The sequence below is a fragment of the Pristiophorus japonicus genome, unplaced genomic scaffold (genome assembly GCF_044704955.1).
Source record: "Pristiophorus japonicus isolate sPriJap1 unplaced genomic scaffold, sPriJap1.hap1 HAP1_SCAFFOLD_404, whole genome shotgun sequence".
NCBI classification, from domain to species: domain Eukaryota; kingdom Metazoa; phylum Chordata; class Chondrichthyes; family Pristiophoridae; genus Pristiophorus; species Pristiophorus japonicus.
The window spans coordinates 191203-218385 of record NW_027253915.1 but is presented as its reverse complement, the minus strand read 5'-3'; the positions used below and the strand labels follow the sequence as shown (position 1 = coordinate 218385).

Sequence of the window (27183 nt, the reverse complement as noted above, 5' to 3'; positions counted from 1 at the left end):
CATGACATGAGGAAAGTACAGCATGCCTGCAAGTAAAAGGGGAATTTGGCGATGAGGTAAAATGTGAATGTCAAAAAGTGATAAAGCTGCAAGCCAACGACGACGAGAATGCGATTCGAACCCATGCGTGCAGAGCACAATGGATTAGCAGTCCATCGCCTTAACCTCTCGGCCACCTCGTCTCTGCTATAAGACATCGTCAGCCGTTCAATCTCCTGCTTTTTGTATCCAAACAGAAATAATGCGCAAGAAAGTCCACTTCACAGCTTGCTCTGCCCGTGCATGCAGATCGACAATGATGAAAACTTGCCATGAGATTCTTTCAGCAAACAGCCTTCCTTCACTTCAGGTGAGTGACTGGAAGAGATGGTTGGTTTCTCGGCAGAATCACAACAAAGAATATAAAATTTCACTTAGCGAGATAAGTTGACCGCGGCAGGACTCGAATCTGCAAACTTCAAATAACTTTGCAGTTGTAATCGAATTCAGACGCCTTATCCATTATGCCACGCGGCCGCTGCCAACACCATTCATTGTGTTGTTGTGTATATTGCGAGCAAATTCGGGGCAACTGCAATATTAAGGATAGGATTTCGGAAAAGATGAGCATATTTCGAGTGAATGAACAGATGCACTGCGATCTGGGTGCGCACCGGCGCAGGCAACCCCAATGTAAATTGGAACACTATAGTTTAACAATTCGGTCATTGCAGCTGAAATCATACTCCTTCTCAAACAATACAGGATGACCCGGGTTTATGAGAAAATCCGTTTTAAATGGAAAGATTATGAACCGGTACTAACAACCAGCCCATTTAAACAGACACAGAATGATCCGGGATTACAAGGACATCCCTTTTACCCAGATGCAGAATGACCCTTGACTGACAGCAGTTCTCTTTTAAAAGAATAAAGTGAGATTTCGATCATCCCTGAAGGCAATTGTGCAGTGGGGCTCAGGACCACGCGGCGCAGAGACTGTTATTGAAGCCACAGGTGATAGACAGGCAGGAAGGAAGGAGGGAGGGAGGACGTAAAACCAGCCTAGTCTGAAATATATAAATATTTAACATTTTAAGAAATTTTAAACATTTCTATGAGGTCCCCTCTCCTTCTTTTGAACTCCAGTGAATACAAGCCCAGTTGATCCAATCTTTCTTGATAGGTCAGTCCCGCCATCCCGGGAATCAGTCTGGTGAACCTTCGCTGCACTCCCTCAATAGCAAGAATGTCCTTCCTCAGGTTAGGAGACCAAAACTGTACACAATACTCCAGATGTGGCCTCACCAAGGCCCTGTACAATTGTAGCAACACCTCCCTGCCACTGTACTCAAATCCCCTTGCTATGAAGGCCAACATGCCATTTGCATTCTTAACCGCCTGCTGTACCTGCATGCCAACCTTCAATGAATGATGTACCATGACACCCAGGTCTCTTTGCACCTCCCCTTTTCCTAATCTGTCACCATTCGGATAATAGACTGTCTCTCTGTTTTTACCACCAAAGTGGATAACCTCAGATTTATCCACATTATGCTTCATCTGCCATGCATTTGCCCACTCACCTAACCTATCCAAGGCACTCTGTAGCCTCATAGCATCCTCCTCGCAGCTCACCCTGCCACCCAACTTAGTGTCATCCGCAACTTTGGAGATACTACATTTAGTCCCCTCGTCTAAATCATTAATGTACAGTGTAAACAGCTGGGGCCCCAGCAGAGAACCTTGCGGTACCCCACTAGTCACTGCCTGCCATTCTGAAAAGTCCCCATTTACTCCTACTCTTTGCTTCCTGTCTGACAACCAGTTCTCAATCCATATCAGCACTCTACCCCCAATCCCATGTGCTTTAACTTTGCACATTAATCTCTTGTGTGGGACCTTGTCGAAAGCCTTCTGAAAGTCCAAATATACCACATCAACTGGTTCTCCCTTGTCCACTCTGCTGGAAACATCCTCAAAAAATTCCAGAAGATTTGTCAAGCATGATTTCCCTTTCACAAACCCATGCTGACTTGGACCTATCATATTACCTCTTTCCAAATGCACTGCTATGACATCCTTAATAATTGATTCCATCATTTTACCCACTACCGATGTCAGGCTGACCGGTCTATAATTCCTTGTTTTCTCTCTCCCTCCTTTTTTAAAAAGTGGGGTTACATTAGCTACCCTCCACTCCATAGGAACTGATCCAGAGTCAATGGAATGTTGGAAAATGACTGTCAATGCATCCACTATTTCCAAGGCCACCTCCTTAAGTACTCTGGGATGCAGTCCATCAGGCCCTGGGGATTTATCGGACTTCAATCCCATCAATTTCCACAACACAATTTCCCGACTAATAAGGATTTCCCTCAGTTCCTCCTCCTTACTAGACCCTCCGACACCTTTTATATCCGGAAGGTTGTTTGCGTCCTCCTCAGTGAATACCGAACCAAAGTACATGTTCAATTGGTCTGCCATTTCTTTGTTCCCCATTATGACTTCCCCTGATTCTGACTGCAGGGGACCTACGTTTGTCTTTACTAACCTTTTTCTCTTTACATATCGATAGAAACTTTTGCAATCGGTCTTAATGTTCCCTGCAAGCTTCTTCTCGTACTCCATTTTCCCTGCCCTAATCAAACCCTTTGTCCTCCTCTGCTAAGTTCTAAATTTCTCCCAGTCCCCGGGTTCGCTGCTATTTCTGGTCAATTTGTATGCCACTTCCTTGGCTTTAATACTATCCCTGATTTCCCTTAATCGCCATGGCTGAGCCGCCTTCCATTTTTTATTTTTACGCCAGACAGGAATGTACAATTGTTGTAGTTCATCCATGCGGTCTCTAAATGTCTGCCATTGCTCATCCACAGTCAACCCCTTCAGTATCATTTCCCAATTATCCTAGCCAATTCACGCCTCATTCCTTCAAAGTTACCCTTCTTTAATTTCTGGACCATGGTCTCTGAATTAACTGTTTCATTCTCCATCCTAATGCAGAATTCCACCATATTATGGTCACTCTTCCCCAAGGGGCCTCGCACAACGAGATTGCTAATTAATCTTCTCTCATTACACAACACCAGTCTAAGATGGCCTCCCGCCTCGTTGGTTCCTCGACATATTGGTCTAAAAAACCATCCCTTATGCAGTACAGGAAATCCTCCTCCACTGTATTGCTTCAGGGCAGAGGTGGAGATTGACGCTGAATGTATGCTTATCCCAATTGAGGTGAACTTATGCCTACAGACAGGAAGATATACTGATCAAGTATCGGCCGGAACCAAACAAGGCTTTAGGTTATCCAACGAGTCACAGAGCCGAGTACCTCTGAGATATTTTAACTTTACTCAGTTTGGCGGGTTTCACTTTGCTCTGGGATTTGGATGCTAAGGGAACATCGGCGTAAAATCACACGTCTTAACGTGAAATACGTCTGTTTTCTCACATGTCGAGCGGCTGTTGGAAGCGGAATTTTGAGTAAAACATGGCGGGGCTCGTCCGGGATTTGGCCCGTGACCTCTCGAATTTCAAATGGGATCATTCCGAAGGGAGAATAATAACCGTGGAAAAACGAGCCGCCGACAGTGAAAAGCGCAGCTCTCAGATTCTGACGGTGGTGAGAAATGATATTATGGCCCATCGTGCATGTGCTGTCTCTCAGATACCTATCTAATTAGTGCCCCTCGCCATTGTACTGCAACTGTTCTCCTTTTGACGAATATATTATTAATTTGAGACATGACATGAGGAAAGTACAGCATCCCTGTAAGTAAAAGGGGAATTTGGCGATGAGGTGAAATGTGAATGTCAAAAAGTGGTTAAGCTGCAAGCCAACGACGACGCGAATGGGATTCGAACCAATGTGTGCAGACATCAATGGATTAGCAGTCCATCGCCTTAACCTCTCGGCCACCTCGTCTCTGCTATAAGACATCGTCAGCCATTCAATCTCCTGCTTTTTGTATCCAAACAGAAATAATGTGCAAGAAAGTCCACTTCACAGCTTGCTCTGCCAATGCATGCAGATCGACAATGATGAAAACTTGCCATGAGATTCTTTCAGCAAACAGCCTTCCTTCACTTCAGGTGAGTGACTGGAAGAGATGGTTGGTTTCTCAGCAGAATCACAACAAAGAATATAAAATTTCAGTGGCGAGCTAAGTTGACCACGGAAGGACTCGAACCTGCAATCTACTGATAACTTTGCGGTTGTAATCGAAGTCAGACGCCTTATCCATTAGGCCACGCGGCCGCTGCCAGCACCGTTCATTGTTTTGTTGCGTATATTGCGAGCAAATTCGGGGCAACTGCAATATCAAGGAGTGGATTTAGGAAAAGATGAGCATATTTCGAGTGAATGAACAGATGCACTGCGATCTGGGTGCGCACCGGCGCAGGCAACCCCAATGTAAATGGGAACACTATAGTTTAACAATTCGGTCATTGCAGCTGAAATCATACTCCTTCTCAAACAATACAGGGTGACCCGGGTTTATGAGAAAATCCGTTTTAAAGGGAAAGATTATGAACCGGAACTGACAACCAGCCCATTTAAACAGACACAGAATGATCCGGTATTGCAAGGACATCCCTTTTACCCAGATGCAGAATGACCCTTGACTGACAGCAGTTCTCTTTTAAAAGAATAAAGTGAGATTTCGATCTACCTGAAACAATTGTGCATTGGGGCTCAGGACCACGCGGCGCAGAGACTGTTATTGAAGCCACAGGTGAGAGACAAGGAGGGAGGGACGTAAAACCAGCCCAGTCTGAAACACACATACAAACTAAAATTCCTTAACCTCCAAAGGCAGGTTTTGAAATTTGAAATTGGAAATCCGGGGCAGACAGCACATCCCTTTTAAACAGACACAGAATGATGAGGGTCTGATCGCACACCATTTTAAAGAGACAGAGAATGATCTCGGACAGACCGCAAATCCCCTTAAAAGGGACACGGAAATAGAATGAATAAAAACAGATAAATATGTAAAACTCGGCAGGTCGTGCAGATTTTGTGGAGGAAGAATCCGGTTTCACGTTCTTCGGATAATCATTCCGATATTTCTGGAAAAAGTTAAAGATTACAGATGTTTTCAACAGAAATAGCGCCTGGAAAAAGTACGCAGCGAGAAAGGTCAAATGGGAACTTCTGTGATACAGCGGAACGCAGGAGTGATTAAATAATACATGGCACAATTGAGAAAGGCAAAGTGGGTGGTAATCGGGCAATAACGTAACAAAGGATGGTCCAGAGGGGGTGTTAGTGGGAATGGCAGAACCATTACCAGACAATAGGAGAGGTACTTATCATCCGATACGTTGAACCGAATGTTGAGGCCAGAAGACGAGAACATGCCTACAATATAGGCTATCACCGCCTTTTAATCAGACCAGGCAGCTTTGCCAGCCAGGATTAATTTCCTGTCCGCTTTGAATTCGGCAGCCAAGGGACGAATTCAAAAGGCAGCTTCTCTCAGCTTTTCAGCTCTAGAGAAACAGGACGCACTCATATTCAGGGCAGAGGTGGAGATTGACGCTGAATGTATGCTTATCCAAATTGAGGTGAACTTATGCCTACAGACAGGAAGATATACTGATCAAGTATCGGCCGGAACCAAACAAGGCTTTAGGTTATCCAACGAGTCACAGAGCCGAGTACCTCTGAGATATTTTAACTTTACTCAGTTTGGCGGGTTTCACTTTGCTCTGGGATTTGGATGCTAAGGGAACATCGGCGTAAAATCACACGTCTTAACGTGAAATACGTCTGTTTTCTCACATGTCGAGCGGCTGTCAGAAGCGGAATTTTGAGTAAAACATGGCGGGGCTCGTCCGGGATTTGGCCCGTGACCTCTCGAATTTCAAATGGGATCATTCCGAAGGGAGAATAATAACCGTGGAAAAACGATCCGCCGACAGTGAAAAGCGCAGCTCTCAGATTCTGACGGTGGTGAGAAATGATATTATGGCCCATCGTGCATGTGCTGTCTCTCAGATACCTATCTAATTAGTGCACCTCGCCATTGTACTGCAACTGTTCTCCTTTTGACGAATATATTATTAATTTGAGACATGACATGAGGAAAGTACAGCATCCCTGTAAGTAAAAGGGGAATTTGGCGATGAGGTGAAATGTGAATGTAAAAAAAGTGGTTAAGCTGCAAGCCAACGACGACGAGAATGGGATTCGAACCAATGTGTGCAGAGATCAATGGATTAGCAGTCCATCGCCTTAACCTCTCGGCCACCTCGTCTCTGCTATAAGACATCGTCAGCCATTCAATCTCCTGCTTTTTGTATCCAAACAGAAATAATGTGCAAGAAAGTCCACTTCACAGCTTGCTCTGCCCATGCATGCAGATCGACAATGATGAAAACTTGCCATGAGATTCTTTCAGCAAACAGCCTTCCTTCACTTCAGGTGAGTGACTGGAAGAGATGGTTGGTTTCTCAGCAGAATCACAACAAAGAATATAAAATTTCAGTGGCGAGCTAAGTTGACCACGGAAGGACTCGAACCTGCAATCTTCTGATAACTTTGCGGTTGTAATCGAAGTCAGACGCCTTATCCATTAGGCCACGCGGCCGCTGCCAGCACCGTTCATTGTTTTGTTGCGTATATTGCGAGCAGATTCGGGGCAACTGCAATATCAAGGAGTGGATTTAGGAAAAGATGAGCATATTTCGAGTGAATGAACAGATGCACTGCGATCTGGGTGCGCACCGGCGCAGGCAACCCCAATGTAAATGGGAACACTATAGTTTAACAATTCGGTCATTGCAGCTGAAATCATACTCCATCTCAAACAATACAGGGTGACCCGGGTTGATGAGAAAATCCGTTTTAAAGGGAAAGATTATGAACCGGAACTGACAACCAGCCCATTGAAACAGACACAGAATGATCCGGTATTGCAAGGACATCCCTTTTACCCAGATGCAGAATGACCCTTGACTGACAGCAGTTCTCTTTTAAAAGAATAAAGTGAGATTTCGATCATCCCTGAAACAATTGTGCATTGGGGCTCAGGACCACGCGGCGCAGAGACTGTTATTGAAGCCACAGGTGAGAGACAAGGAGGGAGGGACGTAAAACCAGCCCAGTCTGAAACACACATACAAACTAAAATTCCTTAACCTCCAAAGGCAGGTTTTGAAATTTGAAATTGGAAATCCGGGACAGACAGCACATCCCTTTTAAACAGACACAGAATGATGAGGGTCTGATCGCACACCATTTTAAAGAGACAGAGAATGATCTCGGACAGACCGCAAATCCCCTTAAAAGGGACACGGAAATAGAATGAATAAAAACAGATAAATATGTAAAACTCGGCAGGTCGTGCAGATTTTGTGGAGGAAGAATCCGGTTTCACGTTCTGTCGGATAATCATTCCGATATTTCTGGAAAAAGTTAAAGATTACAGATGTTTTCAACAAAAATAGCGCCTGGAAAAAGTACGCAGCGAGAAAGGTCAAATGGGAACTTCTGTGATACAGCGGAACGCAGGAGTGATTAAATAATACATGGCACAATGGAGAAAGGCAAAGTGTGTGGTAATCGGGCAATAACGTAACAAAGGATGGTCCAGAGGGGGTGTTAGTGGGAATGGCAGAACCATTACCAGACAATAGGAGAGGTACTTATCATCCGATACGTTGAACCGAATGTTGAGGCCAGAAGACGAGAACATGCCTACAATATAGGCTATCACCGCCTTTTAATCAGACCAGGCAGCTTTGCCAGCCAGGATTAATTTCCTGTCCGCTTTGAATTCGGCAGCCAAGGGACGAATTCAAAAGGCAGCTTCTCTCAGCTTTTCAGCTCTAGAGAAACAGGACGCACTCATATTCAGGGCAGAGGTGGACATTGACGCTGAATGTATGCTTATCCAAATTGAGGTGAACTTATGCCTACAGACAGGAAGATATACTGATCAAGTATCGGCCGGAACCAAACAAGGCTTTAGGTTATCCAACGAGTCACAGAGCCGAGTACCTCTGAGATATTTTAACTTTACTCAGTTTGGCGGGTTTCACTTTGCTCTGGGATTTGGATGCTAAGGGAACATCGGCGTAAAATCACACGTCTTAACGTGAAATACGTCTGTTTTCTCACATGTCGAGCGGCTGTTAGAAGCGGAATTTTGAGTAAAACATGGCGGGGCTCGTCCGGGATTTGGCCCGTGACCTCTCGAATTTCAAATGGGATCATTCCGAAGGGAGAATAATAACCGTGGAAAAACGAGCCGCCGACAGTGAAAAGCGCAGCTCTCAGATTCTGACGGTGGTGAGAAATGATATTATGGCCCATCGTGCATGTGCTGTCTCTCAGATACCTATCTAATTAGTGCCCCTCGCCATTGTACTGCAACTGTTCTCCTTTTGACGAATATATTATTAATTTGAGACATGACATGAGGAAAGTACAGCATCCCTGTAAGTAAAAGGGGAATTTGGCGATGAGGTGAAATGTGAATGTCAAAAAGTGGTTAAGCTGCAAGCCAACGACGACGCGAATGGGATTCGAACCAATGTGTGCAGACATCAATGGATTAGCAGTCCATCGCCTTAACCTCTCGGCCACCTCGTCTCTGCTATAAGACATCGTCAGCCATTCAATCTCCTGCTTTTTGTATCCAAACAGAAATAATGTGCAAGAAAGTCCACTTCACAGCTTGCTCTGCCAATGCATGCAGATCGACAATGATGAAAACTTGCCATGAGATTCTTTCAGCAAACAGCCTTCCTTCACTTCAGGTGAGTGACTGGAAGAGATGGTTGGTTTCTCAGCAGAATCACAACAAAGAATATAAAATTTCAGTGGCGAGCTAAGTTGACCACGGAAGGACTCGAACCTGCAATCTACTGATAACTTTGCGGTTGTAATCGAAGTCAGACGCCTTATCCATTAGGCCACGCGGCCGCTGCCAGCACCGTTCATTGTTTTGTTGCGTATATTGCGAGCAAATTCGGGGCAACTGCAATATCAAGGAGTGGATTTAGGAAAAGATGAGCATATTTCGAGTGAATGAACAGATGCACTGCGATCTGGGTGCGCACCGGCGCAGGCAACCCCAATGTAAATGGGAACACTATAGTTTAACAATTCGGTCATTGCAGCTGAAATCATACTCCTTCTCAAACAATACAGGGTGACCCGGGTTTATGAGAAAATCCGTTTTAAAGGGAAAGATTATGAACCGGAACTGACAACCAGCCCATTTAAACAGACACAGAATGATCCGGTATTGCAAGGACATCCCTTTTACCCAGATGCAGAATGACCCTTGACTGACAGCAGTTCTCTTTTAAAAGAATAAAGTGAGATTTCGATCATCCCTGAAACAATTGTGCAGTGGGGCTCAGGACCACGCGGCGCAGAGACTGTTATTGAAGCCACAGGTGATAGACAGGCAGGAAGGAAGGAGTGAGGGACGGAACACCAGCCCAGTCTGAAACACACAAACAAACTAAAATTCCTTAACCTCCAAAGGCAGGTTTTGAAATTTGAAATTGGAATTCCGGGACAGACAGCACATCCCTTTTAAACAGACACAGAATGATGAGGGTCTGATAGCACACCATTTTACAGAGACAGAGAATGATCTCGGACAGACTTCAAATCCCTTAAAAGGGACACGGAAATAGAATGAATAAAAACAGATAAATATGTAAAACTCGGCAGGTCGTGCAGATTTTGTGGAGGAAGAATGCGGTTTCACGTTCTGTCGGATAATCATTCCGATATTTCAGGAAAAAGTTAAAGATTACAGATGTTTTCAACAAAAGTAGCGCCTGGAAAAAATAGGCAGCGAGAAAGGTCAAATGGGAACGTCTGTGATACAGCGGAACGCAGGAGTGATTAAATAATACATGGCACAATTGAGAAAGGCAAAGTGGATGGTAATCGGGCAATAACGTAACAAAGGATGGTCCAGAGGAGGTGTTAGTGGGAACAGCAGAACCATTACCAGACAATGGGAGCGGTGCTTATCATCCGATACGTTGAACCTAATGATGAGGCCAGAAGACGAGAACATGCCTACAATATAGGGTATCACCGCCTTTTAATCAGACCAGGCAGCTTTGCCAGCCAGGATTAATTTCCTGTCCGCTTTGAATTCGGCAGCCAAGGGACGAATTCAAAAGGCAGCTTCTCTCAGCTTTTCAGCTCTAGAGAAACAGGACGCACTCATATTCAGGGCAGAGGTGGAGATTGACGCTGAATGTATGCTTATCCCAATTGAGTTGAACTTATGCCTACAGACAGGAAGATATACTGATCAAGTATCGGCCGGAACCAAAGAAGGCTTTAGGTTATCCAACGAGTCACAGAGCCGAGTACCTCTGAGATATTTTAACTTTACTCAGTTTGGCGGGTTTCACTTTGCTCTGGGATTTGGATGCTAAGGGAACATCGGCGTAAAATCACACGTCTTAACGTGAAATACGTCTGTTTTCTCACATGTCGAGCGGCTGTTAGAAGCGGAATTTTGAGTAAAACATGGCGGGGCTCGTCCGGGATTTGGCCCGTGACCTCTCGAATTTCAAATGGGATCATTCCGAAGGGAGAATAATAACCGTGGAAAAACGAGCTGCCGACAGTGAAAAGCGCAGCTCTCAGATTCTGACGGTGGTGAGAAATGATATTATGGCCCATCGTGCATGTGCTGTCTCTCAGATACCTATCTAATTAGTGCCCCTCGCCATTGTACTGCAACTGTTCTCCTTTTGACGAATATATTATTAATTTGAGACATGACATGAGGAAAGTACAGCATCCCTGTAAGTAAAAGGGGAATTTGGCGATGAGGTGAAATGTGAATGTCAAAAAGTGGTTAAGCTGCAAGCCAACGACGACGAGAATGGGATTCGAACCAATGTGTGCAGAGATCAATGGATTAGCAGTCCATCGCCTTAACCTCTCGGCCACCTCGTCTCTGCTATAAGACATCGTCAGCCATTCAATCTCCTGCTTTTTGTATCCAAACAGAAATAATGTGCAAGAAAGTCCACTTCACAGCTTGCTCTGCCCATGCATGCAGATCGACAATGATGAAAACTTGCCATGAGATTCTTTCAGCAAACAGCCTTCCTTCACTTCAGGTGAGTGACTGGAAGAGATGGTTGGTTTCTCAGCAGAATCACAACAAAGAATATAAAATTTCAGTAGCGAGCTAAGTTGACCACGGAAGGACTCGAACCTGCAATCTTCTGATAACTTTGCGGTTGTAATCGAAGTCAGACGCCTTATCCATTAGGCCACGCGGCCGCTGCCAGCACCGTTCATTGTTTTGTTGCGTATATTGCGAGCAAATTCGGGGCAACTGCAATATCAAGGAGTGGATTTAGGAAAAGATGAGCATATTTCGAGTGAATGAACAGATGCACTGCGATCTGGGTGCGCACCGGCGCAGGCAACCCCAATGTAAATGGGAACACTATAGTTTAACAATTCGGTCATTGCAGCTGAAATCATACTCCTTCTCAAACAATACAGGGTGACCCGGGTTTATGAGAAAATCCGTTTTAAAGGGAAAGATTATGAACCGGAACTGACAACCAGCCCATTTAAACAGACACAGAATGATCCGGTATTGCAAGGACATCCCTTTTACCCAGATGCAGAATGACCCTTGACTGACAGCAGTTCTCTTTTAAAAGAATAAAGTGAGATTTCGATCATCCCTGAAACAATTGTGCAGTGGGGCTCAGGACCACGCGGCGCAGAGACTGTTATTGAAGCCACAGGTGATAGACAGGCAGGAAGGAAGGAGTGAGGGACGGAACACCAGCCCAGTCTGAAACACACAAACAAACTAAAATTCCTTAACCTCCAAAGGCAGGTTTTGAAATTTGAAATTGGAATTCCGGGACAGACAGCACATCCCTTTTAAACAGACACAGAATGATGAGGGTCTGATAGCACACCATTTTACAGAGACAGAGAATGATCTCGGACAGACTTCAAATCCCTTAAAAGGGACACGGAAATAGAATGAATAAAAACAGATAAATATGTAAAACTCGGCAGGTCGTGCAGATTTTGTGGAGGAAGAATGCGGTTTCACGTTCTGTCGGATAATCATTCCGATATTTCAGGAAAAAGTTAAAGATTACAGATGTTTTCAACAAACGTAGCGCCTGGAAAAAATAGGCAGCGTGAAAGGTCAAATGGGAACGTCTGTGATACAGCGGAACGCAGGAGTGATTAAATAATACATGGCACAATTGAGAAAGGCAAAGTGGATGGTAATCGGGCAATAACGTAACAAAGGATGGTCCAGAGGAGGTGTTAGTGGGAACAGCAGAACCATTACCAGACAATGGGAGCGGTGCTTATCATCCGATACGTTGAACCTAATGATGAGGCCAGAAGACGAGAACATGCCTACAATATAGGGTATCACCGCCTTTTAATCAGACCAGGCAGCTTTGCCAGCCAGGATTAATTTCCTGTCCGCTTTGAATTCGGCAGCCAAGGGACGAATTCAAAAGGCAGCTTCTCTCAGCTTTTCAGCTCTAGAGAAACAGGACGCACTCATATTCAGGGCAGAGGTGGAGATTGACGCTGAATGTATGCTTATCCCAATTGAGTTGAACTTATGCCTACAGACAGGAAGATATACTGATCAAGTATCGGCCGGAACCAAAGAAGGCTTTAGGTTATCCAACGAGTCACAGAGCCGAGTACCTCTGAGATATTTTAACTTTACTCAGTTTGGCGGGTTTCACTTTGCTCTGGGATTTGGATGCTAAGGGAACATCGGCGTAAAATCACACGTCTTAACGTGAAATACGTCTGTTTTCTCACATGTCGAGCGGCTGTTAGAAGCGGAATTTTGAGTAAAACATGGCGGGGCTCGTCCGGGATTTGGCCCGTGACCTCTCGAATTTCAAATGGGATCATTCCGAAGGGAGAATAATAACCGTGGAAAAACGAGCTGCCGACAGTGAAAAGCGCAGCTCTCAGATTCTGACGGTGGTGAGAAATGATATTATGGCCCATCGTGCATGTGCTGTCTCTCAGATACCTATCTAATTAGTGCCCCTCGCCATTGTACTGCAACTGTTCTCCTTTTGACGAATATATTATTAATTTGAGACATGACATGAGGAAAGTACAGCATCCCTGTAAGTAAAAGGGGAATTTGGCGATGAGGTGAAATGTGAATGTCAAAAAGGGGTTAAGCTGCAAGCCAACGACGACGAGAATGGGATTCGAACCAATGTGTGCAGAGATCAATGGATTAGCAGTCCATCGCCTTAACCTCTCGGCCACCTCGTCTCTGCTATAAGACATCGTCAGCCATTCAATCTCCTGCTTTTTGTATCCAAACAGAAATAATGTGCAAGAAAGTCCACTTCACAGCTTGCTCTGCCCATGCATGCAGATCGACAATGATGAAAACTTGCCATGAGATTCTTTCAGCAAACAGCCTTCCTGCACTTCAGGTGAGTGACTGGAAGAGATGGTTGGTTTCTCAGCAGAATCACAACAAAGAATATAAAATTTCAGTAGCGAGCTAAGTTGACCACGGAAGGACTCGAACCTGCAATCTTCTGATAACTTTGCGGTTGTAATCGAAGTCAGACGCCTTATCCATTAGGCCACGCGGCCGCTGCCAGCACCGTTCATTGTTTTGTTGCGTATATTGCGAGCAAATTCGGGGCAACTGCAATATCAAGGAGTGGATTTAGGAAAAGATGAGCATATTTCGAGTGAATGAACAGATGCACTGCGATCTGGGTGCGCACCGGCGCAGGCAACCCCAATGTAAATGGGAACACTATAGTTTAACAATTCGGTCATTGCAGCTGAAATCATACTCCTTCTCAAACAATACAGGGTGACCCGGGTTTATGAGAAAATCCGTTTTAAAGGGAAAGATTATGAACCGGAACTGACAACCAGCCCATTTAAACAGACACAGAATGATCCGGTATTGCAAGGACATCCCTTTTACCCAGATGCAGAATGACCCTTGACTGACAGCAGTTCTCTTTTAAAAGAATAAAGTGAGATTTCGATCATCCCTGAAACAATTGTGCAGTGGGGCTCAGGACCACGCGGCGCAGAGACTGTTATTGAAGCCACAGGTGATAGACAGGCAGGAAGGAAGGAGTGAGGGACGGAACACCAGCCCAGTCTGAAACACACAAACAAACTAAAATTCCTTAACCTCCAAAGGCAGGTTTTGAAATTTGAAATTGGAATTCCGGGACAGACAGCACATCCCTTTTAAACAGACACAGAATGATGAGGGTCTGATAGCACACCATTTTAAAGAGACAGAGAATGATCTCGGACAGACAGCAAATCCCTTAAAAGGGACACGGAAATAGAATGAATAAAAACAGATAAATATGTAAAACTCGGCAGGTCGTGCAGATTTTGTGGAGGAAGAATGCGGTTTCACGTTCTGTCGGATAATCATTCCGATATTTCAGGAAAAAGTTAAAGATTACAGATGTTTTCAACAAAAGTAGCGCCTGGAAAAAATAGGCAGCGAGAAAGGTCAAATGGGAACGTCTGTGATACAGCGGAACGCAGGAGTGATTAAATAATACATGGCACAATTGAGAAAGGCAAAGTGGATGGTAATCGGGCAATAACGTAACAAAGGATGGTCCAGAGGAGGTGTTAGTGGGAACAGCAGAACCATTACCAGACAATGGGAGCGGTGCTTATCATCCGATACGTTGAACCTAATGATGAGGCCAGAAGACGAGAACATGCCTACAATATAGGGTATCACCGCCTTTTAATCAGACCAGGCAGCTTTGCCAGCCAGGATTAATTTCCTGTCCGCTTTGAATTCGGCAGCCAAGGGACGAATTCAAAAGGCAGCTTCTCTCAGCTTTTCAGCTCTAGAGAAACAGGACGCACTCATATTCAGGGCAGAGGTGGAGATTGACGCTGAATGTATGCTTATCCCAATTGAGTTGAACTTATGCCTACAGACAGGAAGATATACTGATCAAGTATCGGCCGGAACCAAACAAGGCTTTAGGTTATCCAACGAGTCACAGAGCCGAGTACCTCTGAGATATTTTAACTTTACTCAGTTTGGCGGGTTTCACTTTGCTCTGGGATTTGGATGCTAAGGGAACATCGGCGTAAAATCACACGTCTTAACGTGAAATACGTCTGTTTTCTCACATGTCGAGCGGCTGTTAGAAGCGGAATTTTGAGTAAAAAATGGCGGGGCTCGTCCGGGATTTGGCCCGTGACCTCTCGAATTTCAAATGGGATCATTCCGAAGGGAGAATAATAACCGTGGAAAAACGAGCTGCCGACAGTGAAAAGCGCAGCTCTCAGATTCTGACGGTGGTGAGAAATGATATTATGGCCCATCGTGCATGTGCTGTCTCTCAGATACCTATCTAATTAGTGCCCCTCGCCATTGTACTGCAACTGTTCTCCTTTTGACGAATATATTATTAATTTGAGACATGACATGAGGAAAGTACAGCATCCCTGTAAGTAAAAGGGGAATTTGGCGATGAGGTGAAATGTGAATGTCAAAAAGTGGTTAAGCTGCAAGCCAACGACGACGAGAATGGGATTCGAACCAATGTGTGCAGAGATCAATGGATTAGCAGTCCATCGCCTTAACCTCTCGGCCACCTCGTCTCTGCTATAAGACATCGTCAGCCATTCAATCTCCTGCTTTTTGTATCCAAACAGAAATAATGTGCAAGAAAGTCCACTTCACAGCTTGCTCTGCCCATGCATGCAGATCGACAATGATGAAAACTTGCCATGAGATTCTTTCAGCAAACAGCCTTCCTTCACTTCAGGTGAGTGACTGGAAGAGATGGTTGGTTTCTCAGCAGAATCACAACAAAGAATATAAAATTTCAGTAGCGAGCTAAGTTGACCACGGAAGGACTCGAACCTGCAATCTTCTGATAACTTTGCGGTTGTAATCGAAGTCAGACGCCTTATCCATTAGGCCACGCGGCCGCTGCCAGCACCGTTCATTGTTTTGTTGCGTATATTGCGAGCAAATTCGGGGCAACTGCAATATCAAGGAGTGGATTTAGGAAAAGATGAGCATATTTCGAGTGAATGAACAGATGCACTGCGATCTGGGTGCGCACCAGCGCAGGCAACCCCAATGTAAATGGGAACACTATAGTTTAACAATTCGGTCATTGCAGCTGAAATCATACTCCTTCTCAAACAATACAGGGTGACCCGGGTTTATGAGAAAATCCGTTTTAAAGGGAAAGATTATGAACCGGAACTGACAACCAGCCCATTTAAACAGACACAGAATGATCCGGTATTGCAAGGACATCCCTTTTACCCAGATGCAGAATGACCCTTGACTGACAGCAGTTCTCTTTTAAAAGAATAAAGTGAGATTTCGATCATCCCTGAAACAATTGTGCAGTGGGGCTCAGGTCCACGCGGCGCAGAGACTGTTATTGAAGCCACAGGTGATAGACAGGCAGGAAGGAAGGAGTGAGGGACGGAACACCAGCCCAGTCTGAAACACACAAACAAACTAAAATTCCTTAACCTCCAAAGGCAGGTTTTGAAATTTGAAATTGGAATTCCGGGACAGACAGCACATCCCTTTTAAACAGACACAGAATGATGAGGGTCTGATAGCACACCATTTTAAAGAGACAGAGAATGATCTCGGACAGACAGCAAATCCCTTAAAAGAGACACGGAAATAGAATGAATAAAAACAGATAAATATGTAAAACTCGGCAGGTCGTGCAGATTTTGTGGAGGAAGAATGCGGTTTCACGTTCTGTCGGATAATCATTCCGATATTTCAGGAAAAAGTTAAAGATTACAGATGTTTTCAACAAAAGTAGCGCCTGGAAAAAATAGGCAGCGAGAAAGGTCAAATGGGAACGTCTGTGATACAGCGGAACGCAGGAGTGATTAAATAATACATGGCACAATTGAGAAAGGCAAAGTGGATGGTAATCGGGCAATAACGTAACAAAGGATGGTCCAGAGGAGGTGTTAGTGGGAACAGCAGAACCATTACCAGACAATGGGAGCGGTGCTTATCATCCGATACGTTGAACCTAATGATGAGGCCAGAAGACGAGAACATGCCTACAATATAGGGTATCACCGCCTTTTAATCAGACCAGGCAGCTTTGCCAGCCAGGATTAATTTCCTGTCCGCTTTGAATTCGGCAGCCAAGGGACGAATTCAAAAGGCAGCTTCTCTCAGCTTTTCAGCTCTAGAGAAACAGGACGCACTCATATTCAGGGCAGAGGTGGAGATTGACGCTGAATGTATGCTTATCCCAATTGAGTTGAACTTATGCCTACAGACAGGAAGATATACTGATCAAGTATCGGCCGGAACCAAACAAGGCTTTAGGTTATCCAACGAGTCACAGAGCCGAGTACCTCTGAGATATTTTAACTTTACTCAGTTTGGCGGGTTTCACTTTGCTCTGGGATTTGGATGCTAAGGGAACATCGGCGTAAAATCACACGTCTTAACGTGAAATACGTCTGTTTTCTCACATGTCGAGCGGCTGTTAGAAGCGGAATTTTGAGTAAAAAATGGCGGGGCTCGTCCGGGATTTGGCCCGTGACCTCTCGAATTTCAAATGGTATCATTCCGAAGGGAGAATAATAACCGTGGAAAAACGAGCTGCCGACAGTGAAAAGCGCAGCTCTCAGATTCTGACGGTGGTGAGAAATGATATTATGGCCCATCGTGCATGTGCTGTCTCTCAGATACCTATCTAATTAGTGCCCCTCGCCATTGTACTGCAACAGTTCTCCTTTTGACGAATATATTATTAATTTGAGACATGACATGAGGAAAGTACAGCATCCCTGTAAGTAAAAGGGGAATTTGGCGATGAGGTGAAATGTGAATGTCAAAAAGTGGTTAAGCTGCAAGCCAACGACGACGAGAATGGGATTCGAACCAATGTGTGCAGAGATCAATGGATTAGCAGTCCATCGCCTTAACCTCTCGGCCACCTCGTCTCTGCTATAAGACATCGTCAGCCATTCAATCTCCTGCTTTTTGTATCCAAACAGAAATAATGTGCAAGAAAGTCCACTTCACAGCTTGCTCTGCCCATGCATGCAGATCGACAATGATGAAAACTTGCCATGAGATTCTTTCAGCAAACAGCCTTCCTTCACTTCAGGTGAGTGACTGGAAGAGATGGTTGGTTTCTCAGCAGAATCACAACAAAGAATATAAAATTTCAGTAGCGAGCTAAGTTGACCACGGAAGGACTCGAACCTGCAATCTTCTGATAACTTTGCGGTTGTAATCGAAGTCAGACGCCTTATCCATTAGGCCACGCGGCCGCTGCCAGCACCGTTCATTGTTTTGTTGCGTATATTGCGAGCAAATTCGGGGCAACTGCAATATCAAGGAGTGGATTTAGGAAAAGATGAGCATATTTCGAGTGAATGAACAGATGCACTGCGATCTGGGTGCGCACCAGCGCAGGCAACCCCAATGTAAATGGGAACACTATAGTTTAACAATTCGGTCATTGCAGCTGAAATCATACTCCTTCTCAAACAATACAGGGTGACCCGGGTTTATGAGAAAATCCGTTTTAAAGGGAAAGATTATGAACCGGAACTGACAACCAGCCCATTTAAACAGACACAGAATGATCCGGTATTGCAAGGACATCCCTTTTACCCAGATGCAGAATGACCCTTGACTGACAGCAGTTCTCTTTTAAAAGAATAAAGTGAGATTTCGATCATCCCTGAAACAATTGTGCAGTGGGGCTCAGGTCCACGCGGCGCAGAGACTGTTATTGAAGCCACAGGTGATAGACAGGCAGGAAGGAAGGAGTGAGGGACGGAACACCAGCCCAGTCTGAAACACACAAACAAACTAAAATTCCTTAACCTCCAAAGGCAGGTTTTGAAATTTGAAATTGGAATTCCGGGACAGACAGCACATCCCTTTTAAACAGACACAGAATGATGAGGGTCTGATAGCACACCATTTTAAAGAGACAGAGAATGATCTCGGACAGACAGCAAATCCCTTAAAAGGGACACGGAAATAGAATGAATAAAAACAGATAAATATGTAAAACTCGGCAGGTCGTGGAGATTTTGTGGAGGAAGAATGCGGTTTCACGTTCTGTCGGATAATCATTCCGATATTTCAGGAAAAAGTTAAAGATTACAGATGTTTTCAACAAAAGTAGCGCCTGGAAAAAATAGGCAGCGAGAAAGGTCAAATGGGAACGTCTGTGATACAGCGGAACGCAGGAGTGATTAAATAATACATGGCACAATTGAGAAAGGCAAAGTGGATGGTAATCGGGCAATAACGTAACAAAGGATGGTCCAGAGGAGGTGTTAGTGGGAACAGCAGAACCATTACCAGACAATGGGAGCGGTGCTTATCATCCGATACGTTGAACCTAATGATGAGGCCAGAAGACGAGAACATGCCTACAATATAGGGTATCACCGCCTTTTAATCAGACCAGGCAGCTTTGCCAGCCAGGATTAATTTCCTGTCCGCTTTGAATTCGGCAGCCAAGGGACGAATTCAAAAGGCAGCTTCTCTCAGCTTTTCAGCTCTAGAGAAACAGGACGCACTCATATTCAGGGCAGAGGTGGAGATTGACGCTGAATGTATGCTTATCCCAATTGAGTTGAACTTATGCCTACAGACAGGAAGATATACTGATCAAGTATCGGCCGGAACCAAACAAGGCTTTAGGTTATCCAACGAGTCACAGAGCCGAGTACCTCTGAGATATTTTAACTTTACTCAGTTTGGCGGGTTTCACTTTGCTCTGGGATTTGGATGCTAAGGGAACATCGGCGTAAAATCACACGTCTTAACGTGAAATACGTCTGTTTTCTCACATGTCGAGCGGCTGTTAGAAGCGGAATTTTGAGTAAAAAATGGCGGGGCTCGTCCGGGATTTGGCCCGTGACCTCTCGAATTTCAAATGGGATCATTCCGAAGGGAGAATAATAACCGTGGAAAAACGAGCTGCCGACAGTGAAAAGCGCAGCTCTCAGATTCTGACGGTGGTGAGAAATGATATTATGGCCCATCGTGCATGTGCTGTCTCTCAGATACCTATCTAATTAGTGCCCCTCGCCATTGTACTGCAACAGTTCTCCTTTTGACGAATATATTATTAATTTGAGACATGACATGAGGAAAGTACAGCATCCCTGTAAGTAAAAGGGGAATTTGGCGATGAGGTGAAATGTGAATGTCAAAAAGTGGTTAAGCTGCAAGCCAACGACGACGAGAATGGGATTCGAACCAATGTGTGCAGAGATCAATGGATTAGCAGTCCATCGCCTTAACCTCTCGGCCACCTCGTCTCTGCTATAAGACATCGTCAGCCATTCAATCTCCTGCTTTTTGTATCCAAACAGAAATAATGTGCAAGAAAGTCCACTTCACAGCTTGCTCTGCCCATGCATGCAGATCGACAATGATGAAAACTTGCCATGAGATTCTTTCAGCAAACAGCCTTCCTTCACTTCAGGTGAGTGACTGGAAGAGATGGTTGGTTTCTCAGCAGAATCACAACAAAGAATATAAAATTTCAGTAGCGAGCTAAGTTGACCACGGAAGGACTCGAACCTGCAATCTTCTGATAACTTTGCGGTTGTAATCGAAGTCAGACGCCTTATCCATTAGGCCACGCGGCCGCTGCCAGCACCGTTCATTGTTTTGTTGCGTATATTGCGAGCAAATTCGGGGCAACTGCAATATCAAGGAGTGGATTTAGGAAAAGATGAGCATATTTCGAGTGAATGAACAGATGCACTGCGATCTGGGTGCGCACCAGCGCAGGCAACCCCAATGTAAATGGGAACACTATAGTTTAACAATTCGGTCATTGCAGCTGAAATCATACTCCTTCTCAAACAATACAGGGTGACCCGGGTTTATGAGAAAATCCGTTTTAAAGGGAAAGATTATGAACCGGAACTGACAACCAGCCCATTTAAACAGACACAGAATGATCCGGTATTGCAAGGACATCCCTTTTACCCAGATGCAGAATGACCCTTGACTGACAGCAGTTCTCTTTTAAAAGAATAAAGTGAGATTTCGATCATCCCTGAAACAATTGTGCAGTGGGGCTCAGGTCCACGCGGCGCAGAGACTGTTATTGAAGCCACAGGTGATAGACAGGCAGGAAGGAAGGAGTGAGGGACGGAACACCAGCCCAGTCTGAAACACACAAACAAACTAAAATTCCTTAACCTCCAAAGGCAGGTTTTGAAATTTGAAATTGGAATTCCGGGACAGACAGCACATCCCTTTTAAACAGACACAGAATGATGAGGGTCTGATAGCACACCATTTTAAAGAGACAGAGAATGATCTCGGACAGACAGCAAATCCCTTAAAAGGGACACGGAAATAGAATGAATAAAAACAGATAAATATGTAAAACTCGGCAGGTCGTGGAGATTTTGTGGAGGAAGAATGCGGTTTCACGTTCTGTCGGATAATCATTCCGATATTTCAGGAAAAAGTTAAAGATTACAGATGTTTTCAACAAAAGTAGCGCCTGGAAAAAATAGGCAGCGAGAAAGGTCAAATGGGAACGTCTGTGATACAGCGGAACGCAGGAGTGATTAAATAATACATGGCACAATTGAGAAAGGCAAAGTGGATGGTAATCGGGCAATAACGTAACAAAGGATGGTCCAGAGGAGGTGTTAGTGGGAACAGCAGAACCATTACCAGACAATGGGAGCGGTGCTTATCATCCGATACGTTGAACCTAATGATGAGGCCAGAAGACGAGAACATGCCTACAATATAGGGTATCACCGCCTTTTAATCAGACCAGGCAGCTTTGCCAGCCAGGATTAATTTCCTGTCCGCTTTGAATTCGGCAGCCAAGGGACGAATTCAAAAGGCAGCTTCTCTCAGCTTTTCAGCTCTAGAGAAACAGGACGCACTCATATTCAGGGCAGAGGTGGAGATTGACGCTGAATGTATGCTTATCCCAATTGAGTTGAACTTATGCCTACAGACAGGAAGATATACTGATCAAGTATCGGCCGGAACCAAACAAGGCTTTAGGTTATCCAACGAGTCACAGAGCCGAGTACCTCTGAGATATTTTAACTTTACTCAGTTTGGCGGGTTTCACTTTGCTCTGGGATTTGGATGCTAAGGGAACATCGGCGTAAAATCACACGTCTTAACGTGAAATACGTCTGTTTTCTCACATGTCGAGCGGCTGTTAGAAGCGGAATTTTGAGTAAAAAATGGCGGGGCTCGTCCGGGATTTGGCCCGTGACCTCTCGAATTTCAAATGGGATCATTCCGAAGGGAGAATAATAACCGTGGAAAAACGAGCTGCCGACAGTGAAAAGCGCAGCTCTCAGATTCTGACGGTGGTGAGAAATGATATTATGGCCCATCGTGCATGTGCTGTCTCTCAGATACCTATCTAATTAGTGCCCCTCGCCATTGTACTGCAACAGTTCTCCTTTTGACGAATATATTATTAATTTGAGACATGACATGAGGAAAGTACAGCATCCCTGTAAGTAAAAGGGGAATTTGGCGATGAGGTGAAATGTGAATGTCAAAAAGTGGTTAAGCTGCAAGCCAACGACGACGAGAATGGGATTCGAACCAATGTGTGCAGAGATCAATGGATTAGCAGTCCATCGCCTTAACCTCTCGGCCACCTCGTCTCTGCTATAAGACATCGTCAGCCATTCAATCTCCTGCTTTTTGTATCCAAACAGAAATAATGTGCAAGAAAGTCCACTTCACAGCTTGCTCTGCCCATGCATGCAGATCGACAATGATGAAAACTTGCCATGAGATTCTTTCAGCAAACAGCCTTCCTTCACTTCAGGTGAGTGACTGGAAGAGATGGTTGGTTTCTCAGCAGAATCACAACAAAGAATATAAAATTTCAGTAGCGAGCTAAGTTGACCACGGAAGGACTCGAACCTGCAATCTTCTGATAACTTTGCGGTTGTAATCGAAGTCAGACGCCTTATCCATTAGGCCACGCGGCCGCTGCCAGCACCGTTCATTGTTTTGTTGCGTATATTGCGAGCAAATTCGGGGCAACTGCAATATCAAGGAGTGGATTTAGGAAAAGATGAGCATATTTCGAGTGAATGAACAGATGCACTGCGATCTGGGTGCGCACCAGCGCAGGCAACCCCAATGTAAATGGGAACACTATAGTTTAACAATTCGGTCATTGCAGCTGAAATCATACTCCTTCTCAAACAATACAGGGTGACCCGGGTTTATGAGAAAATCCGTTTTAAAGGGAAAGATTATGAACCGGAACTGACAACCAGCCCATTTAAACAGACACAGAATGATCCGGTATTGCAAGGACATCCCTTTTACCCAGATGCAGAATGACCCTTGACTGACAGCAGTTCTCTTTTAAAAGAATAAAGTGAGATTTCGATCATCCCTGAAACAATTGTGCAGTGGGGCTCAGGTCCACGCGGCGCAGAGACTGTTATTGAAGCCACAGGTGATAGACAGGCAGGAAGGAAGGAGTGAGGGACGGAACACCAGCCCAGTCTGAAACACACAAACAAACTAAAATTCCTTAACCTCCAAAGGCAGGTTTTGAAATTTGAAATTGGAATTCCGGGACAGACAGCACATCCCTTTTAAACAGACACAGAATGATGAGGGTCTGATAGCACACCATTTTAAAGAGACAGAGAATGATCTCGGACAGACAGCAAATCCCTTAAAAGGGACACGGAAATAGAATGAATAAAAACAGATAAATATGTAAAACTCGGCAGGTCGTGGAGATTTTGTGGAGGAAGAATGCGGTTTCACGTTCTGTCGGATAATCATTCCGATATTTCAGGAAAAAGTTAAAGATTACAGATGTTTTCAACAAAAGTAGCGCCTGGAAAAAATAGGCAGCGAGAAAGGTCAAATGGGAACGTCTGTGATACAGCGGAACGCAGGAGTGATTAAATAATACATGGCACAATTGAGAAAGGCAAAGTGGATGGTAATCGGGCAATAACGTAACAAAGGATGGTCCAGAGGAGGTGTTAGTGGGAACAGCAGAACCATTACCAGACAATGGGAGCGGTGCTTATCATCCGATACGTTGAACCTAATGATGAGGCCAGAAGACGAGAACATGCCTACAATATAGGGTATCACCGCCTTTTAATCAGACCAGGCAGCTTTGCCAGCCAGGATTAATTTCCTGTCCGCTTTGAATTCGGCAGCCAAGGGACGAATTCAAAAGGCAGCTTCTCTCAGCTTTTCAGCTCTAGAGAAACAGGACGCACTCATATTCAGGGCAGAGGTGGAGATTGACGCTGAATGTATGCTTATCCCAATTGAGTTGAACTTATGCCTACAGACAGGAAGATATACTGATCAAGTATCGGCCGGAACCAAACAAGGCTTTAGGTTATCCAACGAGTCACAGAGCCGAGTACCTCTGAGATATTTTAACTTTACTCAGTTTGGCGGGTTTCACTTTGCTCTGGGATTTGGATGCTAAGGGAACATCGGCGTAAAATCACACGTCTTAACGTGAAATACGTATGTTTTCTCACATGTCGAGCGGCTGTTAGAAGCGGAATTTTGAGTAAAACATGGCGGGGCTCGTCCGGGATTTGGCCCGTGACCTCTCGAATTTCAAATGGGATCATTCCGAAGGGAGAATAATAACCGTGGAAAAACGAGCTGCCGACAGTGAACAGCGCAGCTCTCAGATTCTGACGGTGGTGAGAAATGATATTATGGCCCATCGTGCATGTGCTGTCTCTCAGATACCTATCTAATTAGTGCCCCTCGCCATTGTACTGCAACTGTTCTCCTTTTGACGAATATATTATTAATTTGAGACATGACATGAGGAAAGTACAGCATCCCTGTAAGTAAAAGGGGAATTTGGCGATGAGGTGAAATGTGAATGTCAAAAAGTGGTTAAGCTGCAAGCCAACGACGACGAGAATGGGATTCGAACCAATGTGTGCAGAGATCAATGGATTAGCAGTCCATCGCCTTAACCTCTCGGCCACCTCGTCTCTGCTATAAGACATCGTCAGCCATTCAATCTCCTGCTTTTTGTATCCAAACAGAAATAACGTGCAAGAAAGTCCACTTCACAGCTTGCTCTGCCCATGCATGCAGATCGACAATGATGAAAACTTGCCATGAGATTCTTTCAGCAAACAGCCTTCCTTCACTTCAGGTGAGTGACTGGAAGAGATGGTTGGTTTCTCAGCAGAATCACAACAAAGAATATAAAATTTCAGTAGCGAGCTAAGTTGACCACGGAAGGACTCGAACCTGCAATCTTCTGATAACTTTGCGGTTGTAATCGAAGTCAGACGCCTTATCCATTAGGCCACGCGGCCGCTGCCAGCACCGTTCATTGTTTTGTTGCGTATATTGCGAGCAAATTCGGGGCAACTGCAATATCAAGGAGTGGATTTAGGAAAAGATGAGCATATTTCGAGTGAATGAACAGATGCACTGCGATCTGGGTGCGCACCGGCGCAGGCAACCCCAATGTAAATGGGAACACTATAGTTTAACAATTCGGTCATTGCAGCTGAAATCATACTCCTTCTCAAACAATACAGGGTGACCCGGGTTTATGAGAAAATCCGTTTTAAAGGGAAAGATTATGAACCGGAACTGACAACCAGCCCATTTAAACAGACACAGAATGATCCGGTATTGCAAGGACATCCCTTTTACCCAGATGCAGAATGACCCTTGACTGACAGCAGTTCTCTTTTAAAAGAATAAAGTGAGATTTCGATCATCCCTGAAACAATTGTGCAGTGGGGCTCAGGACCACGCGGCGCAGAGACTGTTATTGAAGCCACAGGTGATAGACAGGCAGGAAGGAAGGAGTGAGGGACGGAACACCAGCCCAGTCTGAAACACACAAACAAACTAAAATTCCTTAACCTCCAAAGGCAGGTTTTGAAATTTGAAATTGGAATTCCGGGACAGACAGCACATCCCTTTTAAACAGACACAGAATGATGAGGGTCTGATAGCACACCATTTTAAAGAGACAGAGAATGATCTCGGACAGACAGCAAATCCCTTAAAAGGGACACGGAAATAGAATGAATAAAAACAGATAAATATGTAAAACTCGGCAGGTCGTGCAGATTTTGTGGAGGAAGAATGCGGTTTCACGTTCTGTCGGATAATCATTCCGATATTTCAGGAAAAAGTTAAAGATTACAGATGTTTTCAACAAAAGTAGCGCCTGGAAAAAATAGGCAGCGAGAAAGGTCAAATGGGAACGTCTGTGATACAGCGGAACGCAGGAGTGATTAAATAATACATGGCACAATTGAGAAAGGCAAAGTGGATGGTAATCGGGCAATAACGTAACAAAGGATGGTCCAGAGGAGGTGTTAGTGGGAACAGCAGAACCATTACCAGACAATGGGAGCGGTGCTTATCATCCGATACGTTGAACCTAATGATGAGGCCAGAAGACGAGAACATGCCTACAATATAGGGTATCACCGCCTTTTAATCAGACCAGGCAGCTTTGCCAGCCAGGATTAATTTCCTGTCCGCTTTGAATTCGGCAGCCAAGGGACGAATTCAAAAGGCAGCTTCTCTCAGCTTTTCAGCTCTAGAGAAACAGGACGCACTCATATTCAGGGCAGAGGTGGAGATTGACGCTGAATGTATGCTTATCCCAATTGAGTTGAACTTATGCCTACAGACAGGAAGATATACTGATCAAGTATCGGCCGGAACCAAACAAGGCTTTAGGTTATCCAACGAGTCACAGAGCCGAGTACCTCTGAGATATTTTAACTTTACTCAGTTTGGCGGGTTTCACTTTGCTCTGGGATTTGGATGCTAAGGGAACATCGGCGTAAAATCACACGTCTTAACGTGAAATACGTCTGTTTTCTCACATGTCGAGCGGCTGTTAGAAGCGGAATTTTGAGTAAAAAATGGCGGGGCTCGTCCGGGATTTGGCCCGTGACCTCTCGAATTTCAAATGGGATCATTCCGAAGGGAGAATAATAACCGTGGAAAAACGAGCTGCCGACAGTGAAAAGCGCAGCTCTCAGATTCTGACGGTGGTGAGAAATGATATTATGGCCCATCGTGCATGTGCTGTCTCTCAGATACCTATCTAATTAGTGCCCCTCGCCATTGTACTGCAACTGTTCTCCTTTTGACGAATATATTATTA

The 27183-nt window shown here is 44.8% G+C and overlaps 17 non-coding genes across 17 annotated transcripts; all 17 read right to left on the bottom strand.

Moving 5' to 3' along the window:
• Positions 1 to 100: 100 nt before the first annotated feature.
• Positions 101 to 182, bottom strand: trnas-gcu (transfer RNA serine (anticodon GCU)). The gene has a single exon. It is a non-coding gene; the product is annotated as a tRNA-Ser (tRNA).
• Positions 183 to 6160: 5978 nt separating this feature from the next.
• On the bottom strand, positions 6161 to 6242 carry trnas-gcu (transfer RNA serine (anticodon GCU)). The gene has a single exon. It is a non-coding gene; the product is annotated as a tRNA-Ser (tRNA).
• A 244-nt stretch (positions 6243 to 6486) lies between these two features.
• trnar-ucg (transfer RNA arginine (anticodon UCG)) lies at positions 6487 to 6575 on the bottom strand. The gene is given in 2 exon segments: positions 6487 to 6522; positions 6539 to 6575. It is a non-coding gene; the product is annotated as a tRNA-Arg (tRNA).
• A 4273-nt stretch (positions 6576 to 10848) lies between these two features.
• trnas-gcu (transfer RNA serine (anticodon GCU)) lies at positions 10849 to 10930 on the bottom strand. The gene has a single exon. It is a non-coding gene; the product is annotated as a tRNA-Ser (tRNA).
• Positions 10931 to 11174: 244 nt separating this feature from the next.
• Positions 11175 to 11263, bottom strand: trnar-ucg (transfer RNA arginine (anticodon UCG)). The gene is given in 2 exon segments: positions 11175 to 11210; positions 11227 to 11263. It is a non-coding gene; the product is annotated as a tRNA-Arg (tRNA).
• Positions 11264 to 13197: 1934 nt separating this feature from the next.
• Positions 13198 to 13279, bottom strand: trnas-gcu (transfer RNA serine (anticodon GCU)). Its single transcript has one exon. It is a non-coding gene; the product is annotated as a tRNA-Ser (tRNA).
• A 244-nt stretch (positions 13280 to 13523) lies between these two features.
• trnar-ucg (transfer RNA arginine (anticodon UCG)) lies at positions 13524 to 13612 on the bottom strand. The gene is given in 2 exon segments: positions 13524 to 13559; positions 13576 to 13612. It is a non-coding gene; the product is annotated as a tRNA-Arg (tRNA).
• Positions 13613 to 15546: 1934 nt separating this feature from the next.
• Positions 15547 to 15628, bottom strand: trnas-gcu (transfer RNA serine (anticodon GCU)). The gene has a single exon. It is a non-coding gene; the product is annotated as a tRNA-Ser (tRNA).
• A 244-nt stretch (positions 15629 to 15872) lies between these two features.
• On the bottom strand, positions 15873 to 15961 carry trnar-ucg (transfer RNA arginine (anticodon UCG)). The gene is given in 2 exon segments: positions 15873 to 15908; positions 15925 to 15961. It is a non-coding gene; the product is annotated as a tRNA-Arg (tRNA).
• Positions 15962 to 17895: 1934 nt separating this feature from the next.
• trnas-gcu (transfer RNA serine (anticodon GCU)) lies at positions 17896 to 17977 on the bottom strand. Its single transcript has one exon. It is a non-coding gene; the product is annotated as a tRNA-Ser (tRNA).
• A 244-nt stretch (positions 17978 to 18221) lies between these two features.
• Positions 18222 to 18310, bottom strand: trnar-ucg (transfer RNA arginine (anticodon UCG)). The gene is given in 2 exon segments: positions 18222 to 18257; positions 18274 to 18310. It is a non-coding gene; the product is annotated as a tRNA-Arg (tRNA).
• Positions 18311 to 20244: 1934 nt separating this feature from the next.
• trnas-gcu (transfer RNA serine (anticodon GCU)) lies at positions 20245 to 20326 on the bottom strand. Its single transcript has one exon. It is a non-coding gene; the product is annotated as a tRNA-Ser (tRNA).
• A 244-nt stretch (positions 20327 to 20570) lies between these two features.
• Positions 20571 to 20659, bottom strand: trnar-ucg (transfer RNA arginine (anticodon UCG)). Its single transcript is given in 2 exon segments — positions 20571 to 20606; positions 20623 to 20659. It is a non-coding gene; the product is annotated as a tRNA-Arg (tRNA).
• Positions 20660 to 22593: 1934 nt separating this feature from the next.
• On the bottom strand, positions 22594 to 22675 carry trnas-gcu (transfer RNA serine (anticodon GCU)). The gene has a single exon. It is a non-coding gene; the product is annotated as a tRNA-Ser (tRNA).
• A 244-nt stretch (positions 22676 to 22919) lies between these two features.
• trnar-ucg (transfer RNA arginine (anticodon UCG)) lies at positions 22920 to 23008 on the bottom strand. The gene is given in 2 exon segments: positions 22920 to 22955; positions 22972 to 23008. It is a non-coding gene; the product is annotated as a tRNA-Arg (tRNA).
• A 1934-nt stretch (positions 23009 to 24942) lies between these two features.
• Positions 24943 to 25024, bottom strand: trnas-gcu (transfer RNA serine (anticodon GCU)). The gene has a single exon. It is a non-coding gene; the product is annotated as a tRNA-Ser (tRNA).
• A 244-nt stretch (positions 25025 to 25268) lies between these two features.
• Positions 25269 to 25357, bottom strand: trnar-ucg (transfer RNA arginine (anticodon UCG)). Its single transcript is given in 2 exon segments — positions 25269 to 25304; positions 25321 to 25357. It is a non-coding gene; the product is annotated as a tRNA-Arg (tRNA).
• Between the last annotated feature and the right edge of the window lie 1826 nt (positions 25358 to 27183).